This window comes from Electrophorus electricus, chromosome 1 (genome assembly GCF_041902795.1).
Source record: "Electrophorus electricus isolate QZ-2024a chromosome 1, ASM4190279v1, whole genome shotgun sequence".
NCBI lineage: Eukaryota > Metazoa > Chordata > Actinopteri > Gymnotiformes > Gymnotidae > Electrophorus > Electrophorus electricus.
This window is the reverse complement of record NC_137497.1, coordinates 9064455-9088720: the sequence shown is the minus strand read 5'-3', so window position 1 is coordinate 9088720 and position 24266 is coordinate 9064455. Positions and strand designations below refer to the sequence as shown.

Below are 24266 nucleotides of genomic sequence, written 5' to 3'. Positions count from 1 at the left end.
AGCTGTGCACCATCATTTGTTTTATGTCACAATATTTCAAACATTTTAAATCATAAATCTCCATGATGCCCAATCAGACATTCCAAAGGTCCTCAAAGTGCCACAGAGGAAGATGGAGGCGTTTTTTGAGAGCTTCTACTGTATTGTTTTCACACAGTGGGAAACTGGAATCTGAATGCTTTCAAATGTATTTATTAGGGCTGTCAGCCTTAACACTCATGATGCATTTAAAAACATTAACATGCTTTTTTTTTTTTTTTTTTTTACACAAATAAATCATATTTCCAAGTTGGACCCCAGCGTCTTCCCATAAATCCCGCATGGATTTTTACCAGTCTGAATTACTGACAGGAGTGACCACAGATAATACGATGACTGAGGAGACAACATCCGTTGTGCTGAATGGCAGCTTCCTTGTTATTCAATTAATCTGAGATGTTAAAGAACAAATGGAATCCTTAAACCAGTGTATCATGCATTCATTTATTCCAACACTACACATGTATTTGTTTTATCCCCCAAAATACAAATAAATACTAGCATTGCAATACTGTATTAAAATGTTAAACTTCATGATTAATAATGATTAATCTATTTTTATTGATTAACTTGATTAATTTTTAATTGATTGGCACCACTAGTATTAATGAATTAATATTATATATCTTTGTCCTTAATCAGTGTACTTCAGTAGTTCACTACATTTACAGTACACTATAGGTGGTGGTATCTTTGTCCTAATACACAAAGGAAGTACATCTCCCAGCTGATATGAAACAGTATTACCAGAGGAGAAATATGCTAAAACATGAAAGTGAAACTAAACCTATACAGAGAGCACATGGAGTAGCATGCCTGCTTGTTAGTAACTGTAAACATCAACTAACATTTTTTTTTTTCATCACAAAACACCAATATGAACAGAAGATGCCTGACTTACATTTTATCAGTAACACAGAGTCTCTGGGTTTAACACAAACAGAGTTTTACTGTGTGGTAACACTCAGCACTGCTTCCTGCAAGAAATGACGTCTGAACTCACGCAACCGTACAACCGATATCTTTACCCAATTACACAGAGTTTAACTGGATATTCGACCAATATCTTTAGCTAATGACGCAACATTTATCTGGATAATCGACTGATATATTTAGCTAATGACACAAATTTTAACTGAATAAATATATTATAAGGAAAAACTTTAATTAAATAATATTCACTCATAATTCTTCCAACACTTCTGGGCCTTTAGAACAGAAGCAATCTGTCAATGATCTCCACAGTGACCACTTTGCTAACATCTTGATGATTCTATTCTGTGAAACAACAAAGTCTAAACTACATTGCATAGATATTATTGTGGCGGGTTATGCCAGGTTATCAATACATAAGATCAATAAATATTTCAGAGCAATCACCACACAACAAACAAAGAAACAAAAGATGTTTCTGTTTTCGTTGTGTTCTGTAAGGTATTTGAAATTCCAGGTATTTCAGTTTCATGTGTAAGACATGAAATTTAGAAAGATAATCTATAAACAAAATGCCAGTATGTTTACTGGGATAAATAACCACATGGGTTCTGTGGGTTCACATGTACCCTGTAGGGTTGTGTGGGTTCACATGTACTCTGTAGGGTTGTGTGGGTTCACATGTACTCTGTAGGGCTGTGTGGGTTCACATGTACTCTGTAGGGCTGTGTGGGTTCACATGTACTCCGTAGGGCTGTGTGGGTTCACATGTACTCCGTAGGGCTGTGTGGGTTCACATGTACTCCGTAGGGCTGTGTGGGTTCACATGTACTCCGTAGGGTTGTGTGGGTTCACATGTACTCCGTAGGGCTGTGTGGGTTCACATGTACTCTGTAGGGTTGTGTGGGTTCACATGTACTCTGTAGGGTTGTGTGGGTTCACATGTACTCCGTAGGGCGGTGTGGGTTCACATGTACTCCGTAGTCTATGAAGTGCAGACCTATTTAGTGAATTGTCTGTGTGGAACAGGTTTCATCTACAGCAGAAGGAAGTGTTGTGAATGTAGATAATTATGATTATGGATAATGAAGATCAATAAAGTAACATAAAGGAACAATTTATATATTTATTATTATTTATATTTATATTATAACATATTAGTTCTTCTGCTGTTTTGGGGGCTTCTTCTCTTCCCAAATTCATCAGTCTTGTAAGATTCATTCACATAGTACACTTGTTGCTGGCATGCACAGGTGTTTTTACCATTATATAAATGTGTGGATATACAGCACATCACTCCTGTCAATAAACCAGAGGATCTCTCTCTACACACACTTTCTATATATTAATGTCACTATATCTATCCTAACTACGGCTCACTGGATGTCTCTCACTAGCCTATCAGTCAATATGTCCTATCAATAACCTTCTATCTAGACAACACTGAATCTCTCAGTCTCTCAAATTTTCTATTCTCACAAAATCCTGAAAGTTGGGGTGTGTTTTGTTGACTTATAAGCATTCATAGAGTTTGTGACTGAGACAGATGTGTGATCAGGTTTGTTTCAGACACTGTCAGTCAAAGACAGGAGCGGCAGGTTCTGTATGACACCTGTAGAAACACAAGCTTCGTTTAGCCAAGGTCACGTGACATGGCCGCTTTGCCTTTGTACAAGTGTTTCAAAACTCGAAACAAGCGTAGAAACGCCAGTGTCGACCGTCCGAGCCCAAACTATAGTTAATAATACAGATAATTAACTATACTGGGAATCTGAACTGTCCACTGAGGATTTGGACAACACTACAAAACAGCTGAAACTGAACAGAAAACTAAATGTAAAAAAACCAGCAGCAACTTTGAGTTTAGGCCAGAGGAGTTTCAACTGGGACCATTTGGAAATATCACTGACTAACTAAGGCTTGAAATCGAGTTTTACAATAACTGACAATATATATCTGACCCCTTTAAATTATTTTTAATATAGCCATGCAATTAGCCATTTTATTTACGTAACTTAACCAGGACTTTAATCTTTACATTTAATCCACCTTTGGGTTGAGCTACGAATTAACCTAAACACAGAACTATGTACTTACAAAACATATTGCTTTAAACTGCGCCGACATCGCATTTTAACAAATAGAATGAACTTACCGTGAAATATTTTTAAACGCTCGTATCTTCAGACCGCTCAACCTTCAACAACTGCGACTGTTCAGAAAATACTTTCGTTTTCTTGTGAAAGGTGAGACTACACCTGTGGGTAAGAGGAGGGCGGAGCACATGTCAATCATTTTCGACTGACGACAATTACACAACTGTTGATATAACAGTCATTTTTATTAAGCCAATCAGCAGGCAAAGTTAGCTGTCCTTCATTTTGCTGCAGCCAATCATACACTAGTCTATACAGCCAATGGCTTCACAGTCCCTCCTACACGGACTTGTTTTGCGGCTGTGCTGAGAGTACATCTCCACTATGTCGGCACGTTGAAACACTTCGGAACTTAACAAACCACTTTATTTGTAGATCTAACTTACAGATGATTGTAATTTATATAATCAGCCTCACAATAAGCATATAAGTGTTTGGACGTCCATACCATGTTGTGCATATGACAAATAAAGACTCTTCTGAATGCTGGGCATGTGTGTGTGTTTGTTTGTTTGTTTGTTTGTTTGTTTGTTTCAAGTATTGTGGAAAAATAATGTATTTGTTTATCTGTATTTGGTAAACCTGTATCAGAAAACTACATGATGTACAGAACACAGCCTAACAGTAAATGAAAGGCAGTAAATGTGCATTAGCATTGCAGGTAATATGACAGTTTATCATTTACATTTTATATTAAATAAATGCCATGCAGAAGAGATAAAGATACAAGACAACAGTAAGAATAAATAACAACTGGATCACTGGCAGTGCTCTTCCATTAGAAGAAGGAACCAAACATGTTCCTCATCATATAAAAACTGGATTAAAATATTAAGTGAGCTATCTACGAGTGTTACAAATATGGAAAGCCAAAGTGGTCAAAATTCACCTCAAACGAAGCGCGTTTTGTTTGTAAAACGGCGAAAAAAAAGCGGCGTTTGGACGTTTTACGTCGCAAAATAAGGCGATATTTTTCTCTACGTCATAAAATACGGCGGGTTTTTTTATGGCTTTTAGAGTTTATTTTAGCGCGTAGAGAAAAAATAACGCCATTTGTATGTCAGTTTAAAACGTCGTAAAAAGCACTGCTTTAAGTGTTCTAAAACAATCTTAATCAGATGATTAACCAGTGCTCAAGTTTGTTTATTTTTGGGATTCACATATGTGTTAATTCACCCAATAATTTATTAATTCATACACTTATTAGCTAACTAGCTAGCTAGAAGTTTAGTAGAATTAGTAGTAGTGACCATGATTAGGTACTTCAGACATTGTACTTTAAATGGGCAAGTACTTTAAATAGGCAATTGGCTAACTAGTTAGCTAGCTAGCAATATTTCCTGCAGCTGGAAGATGGCGAGGAGGAACTTCATTTTGCTTCATAGATGGGCACTTGACAGCACTTGACAATCCAGGACCTGGTGTAATTCAATCAAAATTAACGAGGTAAGGGCCAAGTCCATTAAGATGGTAAAATACTAACCAGAGACAACTAGCTAAGTGACAATTGGCTGCAAAACAAAACTCACACAAAGGTAGCTGTAGTTGGCCAGTACTTAATTATTTCTAGCGCGAGATTGAAAGGAAGTTTATCAGGCAGGAATAAATACACATGTGTATCAAACTTGCTAGCTAGCTATCAGAGGTGCAGGTTGGTTGTGTTGTTATAGCAACTGCTGACTTCAGACTTTTGTTCTGGTTAAAACTGAATGAAAAGGAAGGGGTTATCGCAACAAACTCAAGAGGGATGCCAAACAGTGGCACTATTGGTCTTGGAGTATCCCTGTTTTGTACATTTGTGTTCTTACTCCCAGTCTAGGACTGGGCAGTCAGGACCCCCTGTCTCTCAAAGTTTCAAGAACTTCCTGGTCACAAAGCTTCTGAGTTTATTTGGTTATTTATTCAAATTTGAGCAGTGTCTGTCTTCAAATGGGAGCTACTGAGTATTTCCATCTTAGAAGATGGCTTAGGATTAGGATGAGAACAAGCATAGTGCCCTACAGGGATATGTTTGTGTGCATATGTATGGAAGGCAGTGACATGTTTACATGCATATGAATACTGTGACGTTTAATGGGTTAAGGAGGATGTGGGGACGAGGCACGTTAAACAGAACATACGTTTTAATCATAAGCACACACAAACACACTACATGGGTCAAACACCGACAACCTTGATGATACGACACAAGACTTATATACACTCATGACAATTACACACAACAAGGATCAGGTGCCCAAAACAAGAGGGCGTGGCAATATGGACACACACAGACACGCATGCACATGCACGCACTTGAGGGGGGAGGGGCTGTACCGTGACAAATACAGTTTATTAGTACATAAACGCTCCAGAAACTCCTGTCTGCTGCCTGCCCAGAACTGTGAGTCAGTTTGCATAACGGTGTGTCAGTTCAGTTCGTAATGTTTGTCAGTTTGTAATGTTTGACAGTGGCATCTAACTGGCAATAGAAACATTCCAGTGTTAGTGAGAGATGGCTCAAACATTTGTCTAAACCACATTGATCCTGCCTGCTGGGTAAGAAAGAGCGGGCAGGATCAGTATGGTTTAGCTCTGACCAAGAGTCTCTTCCACAGGAAAATGGACCACAAAAAAGTCTTATTGATGACAAAATAGTATGTCCAAAATTCTAGCTGGTTGATCTAAGGTTCACTTAGTTATAAAGGGGCTGAATTATGTGCAGGAAATTTTATGTGGAGGCTGCTTTCAGGTGGGTTAGGGTTAGGGTTAGGGAGAATAGTTTCACAAGGTCTTTTAGTTTATTAAATTCAGATAAAGCAACGTAGAGGATGTCTGTGAATTAACATGTGTCTCTAAACAGATTATGTTTTAAAATTGTAAATGCAAGTAAAATGCCGTATTGTGTAGTCCTATGTGACCTTTGACCCTCGGGGTCATTGACCCACCCGTGTTTAGACTGTGATCTCCTAAACATGACATGACAAGCAGAGCTGCAGCTTTCAGCGGCAGTCTGGGCGGAGCCTGTGAAATGCATGAAATGCACGAATGCAGTGGATAGGATACAAAAACATTTCAGTAACTCTGATTGGTGTTTTGGCAGACTTGACATCACATATACCAAAGTTAGTCCCACTTAACTCAAATGTAGAATTTTTTTTTTTTTTTTTTAAATCAACAGAAAAGTCCAACTTCATTCTTTGCCTGCAAGTTAATTGTAAATTTACTCACAAAAGCTATGGATAATATAAGATACTAATCAAAATAAGAAGACAGGGGCTTTAAAAGTGGGTGAGGTACTCTTTTAAAAAGTTGGTGGTGTTCCCTAGATTAAAATGGGTGATGTACTCTTAATTAAAGTGGGCGGTGTACTCTTAATAAATGCTGGTGGTGTTCCCTTAATTAAAGTGGGTGGTGTACTCTTAATTAAGTGGGTGGTGTAATGTTAATAATCCCTTTGAGGAATGCTGGTCATGGAAGCTCTTGAGGCTGACTCAGGAGTGCTGTCAGGGATGTTGGGGCCAATGAAAAGATATGACACTTGCAGATAGCATTGTGTATATAGTGGAATTCACCTGAAAACTGAAAACCTCTACAAGAAAGATGCTAAAGATCATATTTTATAGTTTATATGTAATTTTAATGGCAAAATTATTTAATGGAAAATTCTCCTAATATTAATCCATGATAACATTTTAAAATAAATTAACTACAGTTTAAATAATTATATATTCTAACAATCGAACCATGTTAGATTATTGTGACACTCTAGTTAGATAACTTTTGAAAAAGTGAAAATAGCTTGTGTGTGTGGCCACTGTCTTAACTAGCTAGCAAGTTACAGCACTTTATAACTCTAATAGTTCTGCCAAAATTCTCAAGACAAACACATAACTGAGGTAAATTATTACATAACATGCTTCACTAATAATGTTTGACACAGTGCAAATCCTAGTGTGAACTTGGCTACTTAGTTGGCTATTTTACACAGTAGTCTGATGCTTCACAATTAGCTACAGTTAGCATGTTAATCTCCTGATGTAAAAATACCAAAATCTGTAAAATGGACATGTATTAATCTAAACATACAAATATGATGCAACATGTGTATCTTTATTACAAAACAACAACAACAACAACAACAAGCACAAAACAACTTTGTAAAACACTTTTAAAACAAATTGCCATACTGGAAAAAATAGCATAGACCAGCAAGGATGGTCACCAGCAGAAACAGAATGTTATGTTTTGGATGCTGGAAAACCAGCACTGGTTTCCTAGGTATGACCAGCTAAACTAGCAGCAGACCAACACTAGACCAACAAGAGCCAACACAGACCAACACTAGACCAGCTAAACTAGCACCAGACCATTACTAGACCAGCAAAAACCAACACAGACCAACACTAGACCAGCTAAACCAGCACCAGACCAACACTAGACCAGCTAAACCAGCATCAGACCAACACTAGACCAGCTAAACCAGCACCAGACCAACACTAGACCAGCAAAAACCAACAGAGACCAACACTAGACTGAGAAAAACCAACACAGACCAGCTTAAAAGGCATGATGGTCTGTGATTTTGTTTTGTAGCAGTGTATGGAAAAGTAATTACAGTGTTTAAATTCCTTTTACTGTAAAGATTTTTAAAATAATATTAATAAAGAAATTCCCACTAATATCCTGCAATTATGCCAACTACAGAGTCGTTAAACACAGTGCTGCTCACCTCCTCCTTCAGTTAGTAGTAGGACTGTGATGAGGTCATCGGGATACAGGACTGTGATGATGTGATGGGGATACAGGACTGTGATGATGTGATGGGGAGGCAGGACTGTGATGAGGTGATGGGGAGGCAGGACTGTGATGAGGTGATGGGGAGGCAGGACTGTGATGATGTGATGGGGAGGCAGGACTGTGATGAGGTGATGGGGAGGCAGGACTGTGATGATGTGATGGGGAGGCAGGACTGTGATGAAGTGATGGGGATACAGGTCAGTGATGAGGTGATGGGGAAGCAGGACTGTGAAGCTTTAGGCTGCTTGACAACTCATTTAATATGAATAGCCACTTAAACACTTTACCTGCACTCTTTACATGTAAAACAGGGTGACATATTGTCGCCCTTTTCTCTCTTTCTCTCTCTCTCTCTCTCTCTCTCTCTCTCTCTCTCTCTCTCTCCTGTGTTTTTTCCTCTTTTCATTTCTGGTAGATTTTTCTTTTTAATTTGACATGATGCTTCATTTCCAACATGCAGTGCACTTCTTGCAGTTACAGTTTGCACCTTTTTGAGGGCTGAATCGGATCTTAGGAAGTGTGAAAAACACAAGTAGGCAGTGCCCAATACAGAGCTAACACACTGAGAGGACTTCAGGGAGGGTTTTGTTCATATAGAAACTTTAACCAAAGAATGTGCAGAAGGTTTTGATTGGATTGTTTTTATTATTATATTATAATTATATATTATATTATTATTATATATTATTTTTATTTAGGTTTTGTCTGGCTCCCAAATGGTGTAACTCACTTCCACTGGCTGTCTAGACAGCGAAGTCCCCTGCAATCTTCAAATGCTGACTGAAGACTCACCTATTTGTGAAATATTTAGAATGACCATTGATCCTGCTTGTTATTGCACTTATTTTTGCCTTGTTTTTTGCACTCATGCACCCTGTTTTGTGCACCCTGTATTTCTACAGTATTCTACTTCATTGATATGTTGGACTCTATACTGTACTGGCTAGGATGTGTTCTATGAGGAAATGACAAAGCACCTTTGTAAGTCTGTGCTTTTGTTTTGTAGCAGAGTATGGAAAAGTAATTACAGTGTTTAAATTCATTTTATAGTAAAGATTTTTTAAAAGTAATATTAATAAAGAAATTCCCACTAGCCTGGCTCCAGCTCTGGATTTTTTCCTTTTTCTAATGGGGCTGACAGGGCATGTCAAGGTCTTCTCCCATGGACCCTGCAATCAAGGCATCCGCAGGGGGTGGCTGGCATACGGCTGTTTTTCCCTCCACTGGCAGGGGAATGTCCTCCAGAAGCTGATCTGCCTCTTGTGTGACCAAGAACACTGGCAAGTCTTCAAACAGGCAGACTAACCGGCTATTTCCAGCTATTTCCCCAGCCAGTGGAGTCCCTCCTGAGCAGCTGGTCGACCATGTTCTTTTCTCATGCTGTTTTCCTCACACACCTGTTCACTAATGTCGGAGAGGCACATCCAATATTGCACTCCTATGAATGGTCCTTACTGCGTCCGCATTGGGTCTGCCATTCTGTGACATGATGAGCATCAGGGGAAAAGGACAGGATGCAGGCACAAGTCTCAGAACAGAAATACGCTGAATTAAAACAAAAGTAAGGCAAATGTCATTTCAGTAATTTCTGCAGACAGGGTAGAGCAGGCATTGCATACACAATGACTGGCAACTTGACCGGCAACACAGTGCTGATGTTCCTTCTGCCTCTTTCTTTTAGCTGTGCTGCCGGAGTCCATCAATGCACTTTATAGCTCCCGAATTTACACACCCTCGTACCTGCCTAATATTCTAGTCTCTCTGCTTTTGTTTTGCTCCATTCTATAGCTGGTATCCATAGCAAGTCTTGGTGATTTCACTAAGGAGGTTCAGGCCAATGCAGAACTGAAGCAGGGATAGGGTATATCCTTGGTAAATCCCACACTTGATGGTGACTCGTGATATTGGTCTGAAGTTAGCCTCTAGGTTTGTCTTCTACAGCCCCATTTAATTCTTGATGAAAGCTCTTGGAGTCCTGTTGATGTGATATAACCTCATTTAAGGATCCACTAAATCATAGGTTTTCTTTCACCAGCAGCTGGTGCTTGGCTCCTCTAGTGTTCTTACTAATAACATTTTTGGCCACGCTCATGTATTGGGCCATGTGCCTACTTAGCTGCAATGATGCCTGACAGGAGCTTCCATGTTGTACAGTGGAAGGATCAGGATTCTCCTGCCTCCAGTTAACCATTTAGGGTGGGTCCCATCCATTAGCAGCTGGTTCATTTGTGCTGTGATGCGCTCATGGAGAGCAGCCAGCTTCCTCAGACAGTAGGCATGGACCATGTTAGGGCCTGGAGCTGTACAGTTCTTAATGCTTGTGACTCTTTCTTGGATGTCTGCTAACATGATGGTTACTGGATCTTGTTCATCTCTCAGGTTCTGTATACACTGGGTATTGTTGTTGCGATGCCTCCTTCTCCCATATGTCTGTCCAGTAATGTTCAGTCTCGAGCTTTGGTGGGTCTGTTCTTATGCAGATTCCCTGCCACTGAGAGTACACAGTGGACGGCTAATGGGAGAACATCCTGTTTATTCTCCTGGCTTCGACTTCTCGTGTATTATTACTACATCTCTTGTAGTAATAATTCTGATGCTCTCATCTTTACTCTTATAAATCCCACACTACCCTGAAAGGTATGACAGGTGTGTAGCTTTTGTATGACTTTTGATCTGGGACCTGCATGTTCTACCCAAAATACATATCTTCCTCTTTTTGAAGGAAAGCTACACTGTTCTCAAGTCAGCAGTTACAGGATATTTCAAGTAGTTCTGCATGTTGTGTATGACTGTACTTGTACAAGTCTGGCTGCATTCCTGTAATGTTTGTCCGAGTGCCACAGGGCGTGGAGCAGTACACACACTCTCTTGACGTGAAACATTTAATGACACAGTAGCAGTGAACATACACACACTTAACACTAACGATAAAGATTGTAACATAAACACAGGCTAGACAAACATGGACACTAACATATGCTCTGACTATGACAAACAAACAATGACCAACACTAAGGCACGCACTAACGGGTGTTTAAATAGACAAACAAACACTCAACTTTAAACTCCGTGCAGGTGCGTGCCATTACAGGGTTGTGGCTTTAAACAGGAGTGAACCACCTCCTGCAGGGCAGGCCGTACCATATGACTGCGGGGGGAGTGTCCCGTAACAATTCTTTAATGCATTCTTACCTGTGAGCCACTCTGGGCCCATTCCTGTTATTCAATACTGGGAGAATCACATGATAAACTGAACAGGACAAAGAGATCGGTATGAGAGAGACTGAGAGAGATTATCATTTAATTAGACACATAAATCTAATTCAGAGGAAAATGAGTGAGTATATAAATATCTACTGTAGATTCAGAATGATCAGAATTTGAACTGAAATTCCAGTAGATGGTGTTAGTGGAGACAGACAGCAATAATAGAGGTCCTTAGTCCTTCTGCTGTACTTTAACTTTTTATCTTGTTAACCAGCTCAATTTAGCTCATTTTATTTCTAATTCAGCCATGTTATTTTGCTTTGCTTACATTATGTGAATTGTTTGGTGACTATAACACTTATTTACTGTGGACATGAACTTCTGTTTTTGCAGCAAAATCATTTATTCCTCTTTGGGAACATGCCACATTTGAGTGTGGCCCCCACTTTTATTTGATTTTTCTGCATTTTACTGAAACTCAAATATATTGAGTTTTACTGAAACTCAAAGAGTTCCTGGGCTGTGATGCCATTTTCACAGGCATGAATTCGCTAGGGTCTTTTTCACTGATACATTGTTCATTTTAAGTTGTTAAAGGAGAGCATGAGTTCCAGACCCTGAGACATGTGTCAGTTCTTCTCACTGGCACTACTGTTCTGTTTATGGTTACAGACTGGCAACATTCAGCAATAAAATATGAAGATACATTTTGTGAAGTAGCAAATAAAATTATTTATTGTACAGCACACAAACTCTTAAAGGACCAGAGTTAGACAAAGTTTAAAATAGACACACCAGAAAATTTAATCTTAGCTTTAATTTGACAGAACAGTAATCTACAATGGGAAAAGAAGAAAACAGATCAAGGAGTAATTTCTTATCAAACAAACAACAACAAAAAACAAACTAACAAATATAATTTGAGTGCAGTTCCACAATGTCTGACTTCTTGGTTCTGTCCTCTAGTACATGGGATGTGTGTGGTGATTCAGTGTTTGATTTGTTGGGACTGATCTATAATACATGGGAGTGTTACAGTCCTCAAACAGACTATACATCGACTATAGAGGTTTTCAATCAAATACTATACATGAACATTGTATTTTTTAATGTGTTTTAATTATTATTATTACTATTTTACAGCACAACATTACTAATGTTTGGGTCCAGATACCTAGCAATTGTTTATAATGGCAAGGAAAAACTTCCTGGGTGAAATTAAGGAAGACATTGGGACAACCCAGATTCAAGATGGAACCTATCCACCACTGGGCAGCCCAGCTAATAAACAGTCTATGCTTTATTATATTATATATAATCCATTTAGTATAGGCGTATAGTTCAGTACAGATGTCAGCTTCTCCAGTGGGTCAAGGGAGGGCGAGCTGTTTCTGCAGCTGTTCCTCTGGGTGTGCTGGAGTGGGTGGATGAATACAGCAACATCAGTTTATCTACTGGCAGCACTGGGACAGTTTTTTCTATTATCTCAGATTCTTCATCACTGATGAGCCGGTCTAGTCCATATGCAGTCCATAAGCAGTAGTCATGTGCCAGTGATCTGCATACAGTTCCAGCAGGTTTATCAGTAGCACCAGAACTAAAAGGGGGAACTAGGGGGTGACCATAGTGCTGAGGGTCTCTGAGACATTGTGTTCCACCCACATTATCATCACAAATTTGAGTGATTGCTTGCAGTGCCTAGGCAACATTGTCAACACCTCAAATTTCTAGAAAACTCTTTCAATTGGGGCCCTAGGGTCTGCACCTTTATATACAGGTAACTAACCAACCTTTTGTGTAAATAATTAAGTCTTCAGCGTGGATTTAAAAACTGCCAGTGTGTCTGAGTCTCCCATTAAAGTTGAAAGGTTGTTCCATAACTGAGGAGCTTTAAAGATTGTTTTTACTTTGGCTGTAACTAATTCTAAGATAAATTCTGCATTTATCTTAGGAACAGATACTCACTCAGATACTGCTGGGCCAGAACATTTAGAGCTGTATAAGTGTGACACTCAGATACTGTGGGCCAGAACATTTAGAGCTGTATAAGTGTGACACTTGTTGCAATGTGGAGTTAGAGCAGGATGTGGGACGAGTTTCGTAAAAGATAGGCATACGTTAACACACAAAACAATGAAGACATAGCATGCAGGCTATCAGGGTTAAACACTGACACAGTCAAACATAAACTATAGACTTTTATATTTATATTTACATTTATGGCATTTAGCATTCTAATGCCACACAATGAGGAGCAGGTGTGGAACACAGGGAGGGTGTGGCCACATGGACGAACATATGCACACACTCAAACACACACGGGGAGACGTTTGGGAGGAGGGGCTGTACTGTGACAGAGCCCTTCCCCAATGGTGCGACTCCCAGCGTGCCAACCTATCGGGCTACAGCCCCGAAGCCAAAGGCCAATGGCGAAGCCGGAGGACCGAGCGAACCAACACGGGCCAGTGAGAGCAGGACAAAGGGGGGAAGGACAGGGACCATGATGACAACAGACACAGGACAGACACACTGACAGGGACAGGCACTGACATAAAGGGGGACCAATTGACCAGCACAGACAGCATGATGGGGACACACACAGTGACAGGGACAGCTACAAAACTACATTGAGGAACGTTAAGGAGTCTGGGGAAGCTGCCAAGAGCCCCAGGTTGTCCCCCAGTCGTCAGCTGGGCTGAAGTACAACCGGCCTGTGGAGGATCGCCCCTCGCCGATTTGGGGGGCTGTGACTTCTGCGCACCCGTATCAGGAAGCACACAAGCTGTTTTGCCTGTCTCTGGGGTGGGCACTGGTGTCACTTCCTTCTTGCCTCTGCCAGCCTTAGGTATGGGTGCACGAGTTCCAGGGCTGTGTGCCCTAGTGGAGGGAGTTTCCTCCTCGAACGAGGGATGGCTTGCTTGTTCCTGAGCGGCACTCCATGGGTGGAGCCTTGGGCCATTGGCTCATTGCTCCTGGAGACTACAGACTCAATGTCACTATCAGTGGGAGGATCCCCATAGAGGATCTCCTCCGCCTCCATTGGTGGATCCTCCACACAGTCGAACCCCCAAGTCCGACCTCAGATTGACAACTCTCCCTCCATAATCGGTGTAACCTTCATAGTAGTCCATGGACCCTGCGGAGTCCACTTCCAAGTACTGCTTCCCATAGTCCGGCTCGGTTCTGTAAAACTCCACAGAGTCCGACCCTGGATCATACCCAGGGCCCCCTTAAAATCCACCAGTGGCCTTCTCCCCCATTGTGGGAGTAAGGAGTGAGGCCAGGATGATGGAGGGTCTCTCTGCGAGGGTTGTGGAAGGGTGATTGCTTCCTTTCTTCCCTTTCCTTCTTTTGCTCCCCTTCCCAGGCATCCTTCGTCAGTCAGTGTTTCTGTCACAATGTGGAGTTAGATGCGGGGAGTTTGAAAAATATAGGCATACGTTTATTAACACACAAAACAATGAAGACATAACACGCAGGCTGTCAGGGTTAAACACTGACACAGTCACATATAAACCATAGACTTTTATACATGCATACTAACGACGCACAACGAGGAGCAGGTGTGGAACACAGAGGGCGTGGCCACACGGATGAACATACACACACACACACACACACACACACACAAACAAACATACAGGGGGAGACGTTTGGGAGGAGGGGCTGTACCGTAACAACACTCAGATATTGTGGGCCAAAAAAGTGTGTAGGATACAGACATGAGCCATTTACATCAAACAAATGGATTTAAATGAAAAATGAAGTTAAACATGGAGAAGTACAAACTTGTAATGCAGGGCAACAAGACTAACTAGACAAACAAACCAAATAGTCCAAATAAGTGACACTAAAGTGTTGAAAGGAACAGACTTTATAGGGGGTGTTGTGAAGTAGAACATGGGACCTCTGTGTGAGGATGTGGCCTTGAAATGAAAACATAAACCACATGGAAGATAGAAAACAAACAAGGACCATGTGGAAAGGAGGATGCTGGTGAGGGGCATTACAATATGTCAAGATATCATCAGTCTTTCTACAAGTTGGAGTTTGTTTAACTGAATTTTTAGAGCATCCAATTAGAATACTATTAATATAAATATAATCTTGCATATATATATTTTTTTCTCTATGCACCCCTGTTTTCTTTTCTTCAGTTTGGACAGAGCACTCTCCACACTGCGAGTTATACTGTGTATGACTATGTATGTGACAAATAAACCGAACTTGAACTTGAACTTGAACTTGATCTTGATGAAATAAAAGCATGGACCTATTTCCCTACATCTGTTGAGTAAAGTATATGCAATGTAAATATGAAAATGTAAGTTTTACTCGTTTGTTCTACTTCACTGAAATGTGGGACATGAAAAGGGGGATATTGTATAAAAGGGCTGTAATTCCTATCTGGTTCATCCTGTAGAGATGTAAATACTCGGATTATAACTGCTATTCTGAGCTGTAATCTCATGGCCATTGTTTTATTTTAAATCCAGTCTTCTGGAGTAAAGAGCCAAAATCCACTAAAACCATGCTATTGTCAATTTCCTTACAGATTGCACTGAACTACATGTTAAAACAAGAAGGAATTTGAGGTCTGACAGAATCAAATACTTTATGAGATGTGAACACTCTGGACAGCACCAACTTGTGAAGAGAGGAACATTATGCACTTTGTAGAGGAGAGTGTCTGAATCTGAGCTTTATTTATACGCCTCTGCATGGAGAGCAGTTTTTATCTGATTTTTGACCTAATCAAATGGGCTTTCTCACCATGTGAAGGTTTTCCTGTAAGTGAACAGTGATAAATCTAAAACAATGGTTTTGGAGTGAAGTCAGTATTTATCCTGCAGTGTTTCTGATGTTGAGCTGGCCTTTGGTTCATTTTATAATTGAATATCCTGCATTACTGAATATATTTATTGTCGTGCATTATGTATCTGCATGCGTTTTTGCAGGTTTACAGCTGTAATCTGTAACAGGAGACATGACCTCCAGAATGAGTCTCTGAGGAACAGCACACACAGAAAGGAGAGAGCTGAGAGAATAGAGGGATTCTGTGGAAAACAAATTTTCACCAGCACTGATCAAAAAAACTCAGAAATGTATGAAAATACCTCAATGCCTTAATCCCTCAAATATTGGTGAAAATGAATGGCAATTTCATCAAATGCACTAATTGTAACACGGGAGGAGGTGGAGAGCGAACACACGTGTGAAGTGATGACGCCATAACGAACCAAACTGATTGACTAGAATAAATAAATAATAAGTTTCAATAATCGACACAGACTAACAATACAGAATAGAATGAAGAACAAACAGGCTAACAGGAGAATAATGTGATAGCAGGGTGATGGCGAGAAATGGGCAACCAGGGAATACAACATTAAGGAAATACTAACAGAGAACAATAATAAAACATAACGGTGAGCATGAAGACAGACAAATGGGAACAACACAGAACTGGGCTACATAAGATCAACAAACAATACTGACGACAAAGATACAGAACTAAACAAGGAAAGCAACATGCAGCAAGAGTAACTAAACACAGAGAACAAACAAGATTGAACTAAACAAAGAACAAATGAGATCAGACTAAATACAGAGAACACACGAGAACGGACTAAACACAGAGAACAAGCGATATCGGACTAAACACAGAGAACAAACAAGAATGGACTAAACACAGAGAACAAACAAGAATGGACTAAACACAGAGAACAAGCGATATCGGACTAAACACAGAGAACAAACAAGAACGGACCACACACAGAGAACAAACGAGAATGGACTAAACACAGAGAACAAACGAGAATGGACTAAACACAGAGAACAATCGAGAATGGACTAAACACAAAGAACAAACGAGAACGGACTAAACACAGAGAACAAGCGATATCGGACTAAACACAGAGAACAAAGGAGATCGAACTAGAAACACAATGATAGAGCCCAAACGAGAACTGACCAAAAACAGTGAGAGACACTCTAAGACCAACAAACAATATACGTAGGGACAGAGTTTTTATACCACTGCAATCAGGACAAACTAGGAACAGCTGGAGTGAAAGGGGAGGCGACAGGGAACCGTGGAGATGAATGAAAATCCAGAAGTGATTTGGTTGCCATGACAACGGGGAATGCTCAGGCTTGTAGACGTGACACTAATCAGATACACTGAGTGGTTGGTTGTGTTTTAGTCTGATTCAGGGTAAGAGATCAGACTCACCTGAACCCAGCTATGTGTCCATGAAGAGTAACTGGTCAATGGGAGCTCCTGAGCCCTTCAGAGAGAGAGAGAGAGAGAGAGAGAGAGAGAGAGAGAGAGAGAGAGAGAGAGAGAGAGAGAGAGAGAGAGAGAGAGAGACTGTTCTACTGAGCTCAGGTAAGGATGATGTAGGGAATGTGACTTCTACTGAGCTCAGATAAGGACGATGACCTTTCTATGACTGTTGTCACTTTGTAAATAATTAACTATAAAACTAATATTCTGCCTTTGTGTCATACACAAACTCATCTAGAAATCTGGTCCTACACTTCACTTCCCAGAATCCTCAGTAGAGTCAGGTTAACATCCCCTATCAGCAATCATCTAGTCAGATGGACTTATTGAAATCATCATCCCCGGAGTATTAATTAGATCAACTTGCTCCTCATTTCTATTTCTTTGTAAAAACACTGTTGATGTTCTAAGACTTTGTAAAGTATTGCCTCTGTTTTTCTAGAGCTTGCCAAGCTGTTCCATTGTCTAGTCAGCGTTTCTGTGTATTGACCGGGTTTTGTATTCATTGACATTGTTTTTGGATTCTCCCTGTTTGGATTTGTTTCCTGGTGGAATACATTTTCTGGCTTGGCTTGGACTGTTTTTGACACTCCTATTGCTCCTTTGCTCCAGCAATGCCACTGTTTCGGTTTTGATATAGACCTGTTATCTGAATTTGTTTTTTGATTATCCATATACCAATAACATTTTGGATCATAAAAACATTTTTTATTATTTATTATCTGCAAGTGTTGCATTAGCCTTTCATATTCCTAAGCTTCACAAAGCAATCATAAGAGTAACATTGTAAAATATATATAAAATAAAATGAATAAAACAAAAAGAAATCCAATATGACAATGTATGTATGCATGGCAATTCACACATAGTTTCCAGTATCTTCTCCCCAATTGTGTGTTTTAGTCTGACTGAGGGTAAGAAGTCGGATTCACCTAAACCCTGCTGAGTGACCAGTCATTGGACCATCTATGGAACTTCAGAGGTGGAGAGTGTTGTAGTGATGAGAGGAAAGTGTCGTTCCTAGATCTTCCTAAGTTCACTCAATACACACTAAATAGAAATAAAGATGCAGACTCTGGAATTAATTGAAGAGAAGAGCTGGTCCCGTCTTTATTCTGAGCTCAATGTTACAAACGAGGCATTGTCCGGAGAATGTTTAACAGTCTCAGGTGGGCACTCCTTTTATACATTTTCTTCTTAACCATTTTTGTTTTTTCATAAAAACTTGGCCAGGTTCCACTATTGTTCTCTAAACCATACATTATTCAATGTATGCAAATTGATATTCAATACTTACACCAACGAGTTCTTGGTACCATTAGGTTCATCCTGAACTACTTCTATTTTTTAAAGGCGATCATATTCTTTCCTGCATGAAACCAGTTTATTCTGGACCATCCCTATTTTTCAGTTTTCAATATTATTTTATTACCTCATAAGGATAGTCTCCTGGTTTAGGACAGTGTTCCTCACTTACAGTCCCACCTGATCAAACTCACTCAGCTCATCATGAAGCCCTTCATGAGCTGCATCAGGTGTGTTAGAGCAGGAAAACACTAGACTATGTAGTGCTGTAGGACTCCATCACAGGAAGTGAGGATCACTGAATTATGTGATTAAATCAATTCATCCAACACTGGCAATGAGGAACAATGGATTAGAGAATTAAATCAATTCATCCAGCACTGACAGTGAGGAACATTGTTTTAGGGGATTAAATTAGTTTATCCAGCCTGAATTGTACAATTGTGCTGGTGTATATAATGGTGTGTGTTATATAGGTATGAATGTGCTACACATTCCCTATTAAACTCAGTGCTGTGTTTGTCCACACTGTACAAAAGGAGAAATCCGCAATCACCTCCAAAAACAATGTGGAATTCATATTCAAGGTGTGTGCATGTATGTGTGCGTGAAGGCAGTAACAAATGCATAGAGTGCTCTCCATCATATAATACAATCACATCATAATTTTCTTTTTTGTAACAGTGTGTTCTTATGACTGTCTGCTGTTTATTCCCAACCAGGAGCTGGAGCACAAACTCATCTCTCTGGTAACGAAGGAGTTGAAGAGGTTTAAGAAGCTACTAAGTCCAGATTACCCACATCCTGCAGAACATGAACCAGACAGACCTCGCTAACATACTACAGACCAGTAAGAGTTCTGGGTCATGGCTTTATGATGGCACTGTTACTCTAACAAAAATTTTGTTTTAAGGTTTTTATTAAAAAATGACTTCAACATCAGTGATAATAAGGTGAAATATTTTGATAATGTTCTTCTGTTTATTAGAGCTGATCTCTGTATATCAGCAAAAGATTAAACACAAACTGATGTAAAAATGTAAAAATAATTAATGAACTGAATGAGATCTACACAGAGCTCTACATCACTGAGGGAGGGAGTGGAGAGGTCAATAATGAACATGAGGTGAGACAGATTGAGAGAGCATCCAGGAGACCAGCAACACAGGAGACACCCATCAAATGCATTCACCTCTTTAAAGACAAACCTATCAGAAAAGTGCTGACTAAAGGAATTGCTGGAATTGGAAAAACTTCTGTGCAGAAGTTTATTCTGGATTGGGCTGAAGGGAGAGAAAATCAGAATGTCATCTTCATATTTCCACTACCCTTTAGGGAGCTGAATTTGATCTAGGAGAAAAAGTTCAGTTTGATGGATCTGCTTCATGACTCTTTCCCAGAAACAAAACAATTACAATTAATAGACTCTGATGCTTACAAAGTGATTTTCATCTTTGATGGTCTGGATGAGTGTCGACTTCCTCTAGATTTCCAGAACAATGAAAGATTGTGGGATGTAATAGAATCGACCTCAGTGAATGTGCTGCTGACAAACCTCATCAAGGGGAATCTGCTTCCCTCAGCTCTCTTCTGGATAACCTCTAGACCAGCAGCAGCCAATCAGATCCAACCTGAGTGTGCTGACCAGATAACAGAGGTACAAGGGTTCAGTGAACCTCAGAAAGAGGAGTATTTCAGGAAGAGAATCAGTGATCAGAGCCTGGCCAGTAGAATCATTACACACATGAAGTCATCAAGAAGTCTCTACATCATGTGCCACATTCCAGTCTTCTGTTGGATTGCAGCCACAGTTCTAGGGAGAATGTTTGGTGAAGCAGAGCATGCAGAGATCCCCAAGACTCTGACTCAGATGTTCACACACTTCCTGATCTTTCAGATAAGACACAAGGACAGAAAATACCATGGAAACACTGACATTAATTTTCACCAGACTAAAAAGACAATTCTGGCACTGGGAAAACTGGCATTCCAACAGCTGGAAAAGGGCAACCTGACCTTCTATGAGGAAGACCTGAGAGAGTGTGGCATTGATGTCAGAAATGTTAGTGTACTCAGGAATGTGTACCAAAATCTTCAGAAAGGAGTCTGGGCTGCACCTGGAGAAGGTGTTCAGCTTTGTGGTTTGTTCAGGACTTTTTGGCTGCTTTATATGCCTTTCTTTCTTTCATCTCCAACAACACAAATGTGTTGGAACAGCAAAAGAATGAACTCTCTAAAAGATCAACAAGGTTAAAAATGTCTGAATCCTTAGGAATGCAGTTGACAAGGCCTTACAGAGTCAAAATGGACACCTGGACCTTTTCCTCCGCTTCCTTCTGGGTCTCTCACTGGAGTCCAATCAGACTATCTTACGATGCCTACTGACACAAACAGGAAGCAGCTCTCCTAGCAAAGAACTGAATGATCATTCTCTAGTGCAGGAAGTCCAAACATACCTGAACAGAGAAGGTGACAATCGTCTTTGTGGAGTCAATCTCTCTCCTGCTCAATGGTCAGCTCTGGTGTTTGTGTTGCTGAACTCAGAACAGGATGAGCTTGACCTGATGAAATATGAGCCATCAGAGGAATGTCTACTGAGACTGCTGCCAGTGGTCAAAGCATCCAGAGAAGCCGTATTTTCATTCATAAACACATTACTGCACTGGGATCAGTGAATCAGTACCCTACTCACTATTTAAAGTGCTAGCTGACCCATTCGTTAATCCTAAAGTTCTTCTTAAGTGTCTTTGTGCTGCCTTTCCTCTGATTACAGGCAGTGCTCACTAAACACACCACAAAAATAATAATAATAATAATAATAATAATAATAATAATAATAAATAACACACATAAATTTCTCTTTAACTTTCATTAATTTTATTAATTTTTGATTCCGTTGCTTCTTTAAGTGAATGAAGTTGCAAGATTAACAGGTCAGTTTGCCATGATTATTTAAATGCAGTTAAATTAATAGAGGTGTTTTGTAATAAGCCGTAGAGAAGTTTTTGTTAAATGAATAGAGATGTTTTGTAATAAGCCATAGAGAAGTGTTTGTTAAATTAATAGAGGTGTTTTATAATACACCGTAGAGAAGTGTTTGTTAAATTAATAGAGGTGTTTTATAACTTTTCACTTTAGCTAATTAAGCTACATGAATGAGGCTAACCAGTTAGCTTTTTTTTTTGATACATTGAAAGGACACATCACATTAATGCAGGTAACAGTTTAGATTATCATCATCAATACCATACACATGACTATGATATGATATATTACGATATATGATTTGATATGAAGTTACTCTTACATAGCATCTTTCTCTGTAATCAACATACTACATGATGGAAACCACAGTCCCCTGGGGGTCTGCATCAGGCACAGGAAGGGGAGAGAGAATAATACACCACTTGGCATGCAGTTCACACACACACACACACACACACACACACACACACACACACACACACACACACACACACACACATACACATGCACCAGGATAATATGTAGGGTAGCCAGTTTTTACCTGACCTCCATGTTTTTGGGCTGTGGGACATAGACCTGACACCCCAGCACTGAGAAGAAAACACGCTAACCACCAAACCTAAAAGCTTGCTGATTATTTTGGCCACTACAGGGAGACATTAGTTCACTAATACTAGTCACTCTGGTGAAAGTGTTTAAGTATTACCAGTCTTTGTTATTCTTGTGTCTGTAAACAGTTTACTGAAGTTTCTCTTTCATGACTTCATGACTTCGTACATGCATGTATGCGTGTGTTGTGTGATAGAGATTGTGTACGTGTGTGCACATGCATGTATGTCTTTGTGTGTGATAGAGAGAGAGAGAAAGATATTGTGTGCACTTCTGTGTATATAAGTGTGAGGAGTTTTTTTCTTTTTGCAGGTTAGAATACTGCGGTATTAGAGAGAAAGGATGTGCAGCTCTGGCTTCAGCTCTGAGATCAAACCCCTCATCAACCAAAGCTTTGTAAATATGTGTTGATATTTTTGAGTGTGTACATAGTTGTGTTGGTGTTATTGTGCATGCACATGTTTGTGGGAGAGATTTTTTAAAACTTTTTTTAAACTTTTGAATGTTGAACTGTAAGTGTGAAGAGTTTTTTTTCTTCTCTCTGGAGGCTGTCTGAGTGCAGTATTAGAGAGTAAGGCTGCGCCGCTTTAGCTTCAGCTCTGAGGTCAAATCCCTCATCACACATGAGAGAGTTGAATTTAAACTAAAATAAACCATAAGACTCAGGAGTGAAGCAGCTCTCTGCCCTACTGGAAGATCCACACTGTAAACTGGAGAAATTAGAGTGAGTTTTATTATTGTTTCTTTATATACGCACAAAAGTCAACATCCCTCTCTCACACTGTGTCAATGTTCTCTTTTACACACACACACACACACACACACACACACACACACAGTCAGTGTATCACTCAAATCAAGTTGAGTTTATTGGCATGACTGTACAAAATGCAAAATGAAAATAGTAATAATATCACAAATAGTATAATAATAAAACCGTCAACAACAATAATAGTAACAATAGTAATAACAAATAACAGTTTTAATGCCATTTTAATCTAACAAGTCATTAAGACGTTAACATTATATGGTAGCTATTTAATGAAGCACAGGGGCACTGAGTTAGTACTCAGAGGATGAGGATGATTTCCCCTGAGGATTCTGGGACATGTAGTGTGTGGTGGTTTTAGAGTGCTGACAGAACCCCCCCCCCCCCCCCCCCAAAAAAAAGGGGACTGGCCAGACTCTTGTGGACTGCTCAGCACAAACCAGAATGTGAACACCTGGAACATCTTCGAGAGTGGACTGCACCACGTCCAAGGCGCTTGCTATCATCCTTAGTGCGCAGTCGTCCCCTGGGATGAGACGCTGGCTTGTCAGGGTACTGACTGTAGAAATCACTTAGAAAAGCAGGTTAATTTATATGGCACCCCCAATCTGCTAGATACTGAAGGACTCCACCGCGCCTCCTGGAATCTAGTAGTTGATGCATCCTCTGCATCTTATTATCTACTGCATCTATCTGAGGGGTTGGCAGTCCATGGAGCCATAAGAGGTTGATAGCCTAGTATAAATTCAAAGGGTATTGTTAAAATATGCGCAAAAATGACCCAATTCTTGATTAGTGCATTTGCGCTGTCTATTTGATTGGTCACAGTACCAAGAAGTTAGGCTAATGGACAAACCTATGCATTCAATTAAGGCTGACCAAACATGTGATGTGAACTGGATCCCTCTATCTGATAGGATGTCCTCTGGGATCTGATCATTATGAAATACATTAGTGAACAACTCCTCTGCTGTTTGGATGGTGGTAGGTATGGCTGTGAATAAGACAAACCTTATTCCACTCGAAACTCAATCGGGGTAGTAAGTATGGTCATATATCCTACAGAAATAAGGTCGTATATCCTTAAGTCAATATCCTTAAGTCTATGGTGATGTGGGAGCAAGGATGTTCTGCTACAAGCAATGGTATTAATGTACCTGCTGTCAGGGTCTTAGGGACTTTACACTGAGAGCAG

General features: G+C 39.9%; 2 protein-coding genes across 8 annotated transcripts in view; one reads left to right on the top strand and one right to left on the bottom strand.

Annotated features, from left to right (window-relative positions):
• LOC145657022 (NLR family CARD domain-containing protein 3-like) overlaps window positions 1-3183 on the bottom strand; it is a 36102-nt gene extending 32919 nt beyond the window's left edge. For all 3 annotated transcript variants that reach the window (XR_014122818.1, XR_014122817.1, XM_081711257.1), the window contains exon 1: window positions 3128-3183. The gene's annotated coding sequence lies outside the window, so the exon portion shown is untranslated. The remainder of the gene's footprint in view (window positions 1-3127) is intronic.
• LOC113569406 (NACHT, LRR and PYD domains-containing protein 3-like) overlaps window positions 1-24266 on the top strand; it is a 429360-nt gene that overhangs the window by 345012 nt on the left and 60082 nt on the right. The gene's annotated exons all lie outside the window — the stretch shown is intronic.